A 3,032-nucleotide genomic window follows, 5' to 3' on the forward strand; every position below is an offset into this window, starting at 1 on the left:
AAAGAAAAGACAAGATTTCAAATAGGTTTTGCTGATTTTTTTAATTGATTCATGATAAACATTTTCAAAAAAATAATAATCAGAGGCCTTAGCTGTATTTTGCATTGTACTTTCCTCTCAGTATGCCTTTTCAGGATTTGATCAAGAAATTGGTTTCAATTAATACAATGAAACCTCAGTTAATGTGAATCCTCCTAATCCAACAATAAATTTCTTTGACTGGTCTTTTGGAATATAAATTTATGATTTTTTTTAGCGTGATATTGACGCAACATCTTAAATGCACTATAGTAGGGGTGTCTTAATTGCTCATTTTTTGTGAATTTAAAAGACAAAAGTTGTCCAAGTGATACTTAAGGTACTATATTTTGTACCCATTACACAAAAAAGAGGATCACTTTTTAGCAAATAGTTATATAAAATGTCTTTTGGAGACATTACTTAATAGAACATCGAAAACCTAAGTCTTCTCAGAGAGCTTAGTTTTCCTGCAACACATGGAATCAGAACCCTCCCATCGACGCAAAAAGCGGAGGAAACACACAAACAATGCTCTATTTTCTTCTAATTCTTCTTTAATTCGAGATTCAAACTATAGATCCATCGTTCTGCGATCAGAGCTCATCACTAAAATCCTCTTAAGACTTTCGGTGAAACCTCTCTTGCAATTCAGGTATGTTTCAAAAAGCTTGCTTATCAGCATATGTGCTACTAAAGTATTGATGGTTGGATCTGGAAAATTACAATTGTTAATTTGACAAAGAAAGCAGTTGAAGTTAATGTGGTTGGATCTGGTTCATTAAGTATAATTGTATTTGGCAAAGGAAGAAGTTGAAGTTAAGTTTATGCCACAAGCAACTTCATCACCAAAATATTTGCCAAAAAATGATTATTCAATACTTAGATGAGCATGTTGAGATTTTCAGCATCAAACCAAAATTTCAAATTTATGTTGAATTAGCCTTTTTCAACAATGAAGAGAAGAAAGGAATGTCAAATCAAGAAATGTGGCTAGTGGAGAAATGGAACTATATGATTGTGATTTGCTGAATTAGCCTTTTTCAACAATGAAGAGATGAAATGGAATGTCAAATCAAGAAATGTGGCTAGTGGAGAAATGAAATTGTATGCTTGTGATTTCTTGGTTTTGGCTACCGGTGAAAATAATGAAGGTCATATTCCAAAAGTGGGAGGGCTTGGAAATTTAAAAGGGGAAAAAATCCATTCAAGTGAGTATCAATCAGGTGAAAAACATGAAGATAAACAAGTATTGGTTGTTGGATCTGGAAATTCTTGTATGGAAATTGGTTTTGATCTTTCAAATTATAGAAGTCACACATCAATTGTTGTTAGAAGTCCAATAAGTTTCTCTATTTTGTCTTTACTTCTTTTTTGTTTGCATCAATATAGGTTTGCATTTGTTAAATTTTGTAATTGATATCGATGATGTTCTGCCAGTTTAGTTGGTACCACAATTATTTTACTTGGTATATGATACTTTTTACTAGCACATGTAGTATTTTAACTTTGTTCATCAAGAGATTGGTGTTTCTTGACCGTCAACTTCAGGCCGTACCCTTAAGAGAAAAAGTTGGGATTCAAACATGATTTTCATTTTGTTTCGTTGATCACCCGATCATATATACTCTTATGTGTGAATTCTCGCTTCTACCATGATTTTCTCATGATTTTCATTTTGCTTGACTAACTGTCATGTCATTATTCTTAAATGAGAATTATTGATTTAATTGAAGTTTTATTTCTTAATTTTTGATTGGATCTTGTTTTCTTCTTACGAAAAACACATGAAGTTGGACCAATATTAGAATAACTACTAAGAACAACCTATATTTTCTAAATAATTAAGATTTCTTTTATCACTATTCATGTCACCCACCGTTAGCTACTATCACTGGCGCCACCCACCATCCACAACTACCATCACTAGTCATTATTTACGGTCATCACCATCAACCATCATTACTACAACAACCTGCAATCACTACTGGCAGTCATCATCATTAGTCACCACTATATATCGTCAATCATCGCTATCATTCACCTTAGCTACCACTATTATCCACCACAACTATCAGTAGCCTACACAAATTATCACCATAACCCACTATTGTCAGGCACCATCACGATAGGCTAGTAACTTACTATTCAGATTCAAATGTCTTAATGTTAATGAGAACAAGTAAGACAATATATAATAAAAAAAAGTAAAACTACTGTTGAATTTCCTTTATCCCTTATCGCTTCATCTATGTTCTTATTTATAAGCCATAACTTATCACAACAATTTTAAGGACATATTCCTATTAATTGGGTATGAAGTACCTAATTGTCCTATCAAAGCACATCCTAATTTATCTGCCTTAATATGTTCTTGACTAAATAAAGTAGGAATTTCTAAATATATAAAATTATCAAAAGTTTTCTTGGTTTCTCCCCCTTAGTCGAAAGATTTACCACTATGTTCTTCTTCGGAAATCTATGCTTGAGAGATGGAATCCCAACTGGTACATCAACAATCTAGAATCATTTATTTAGTTATTATAAGTGATTTTGTTGAATTAATGTGAATACTTTGGAGTCAATTAAAATTTCATATGCGGTAAAATTATTTTTCATAGGGAGGGAATTCAATACTCACCGATAACTTAACTATTTATGGAGTTGATGGATTACCTACATTCTCCATATCCATGTTTATAGAGTTATCTAGTTATGCACAATGTTTGCAATGGACCTATTGGAGTGTCAATTGGTTTGCAATTTAACATGCATGTCTCCTCTAATATGTCCAAAGCGTATTTTCTTCATGAGATATAAATACTTGTCTTGGATTGTGCTACCTCAATTCCCAAAAACTATTTTAATTTCCCCAAATCTTTGGTTTGGAAGTGATAGAGGGAAGAGAGTAGGGAGAGGGGAGCGATAGAGGGTAGAGAGTGGAGAGTGGAGAAAGGTAAATTGTATTTGTATATCTGTCAGATATTTGTGTGTGTGATATATATATATATATA

This window comes from Solanum tuberosum, unplaced genomic scaffold (assembly GCF_000226075.1).
Source record: "Solanum tuberosum cultivar DM 1-3 516 R44 unplaced genomic scaffold, SolTub_3.0 scf00115, whole genome shotgun sequence".
NCBI lineage: Eukaryota > Viridiplantae > Streptophyta > Magnoliopsida > Solanales > Solanaceae > Solanum > Solanum tuberosum.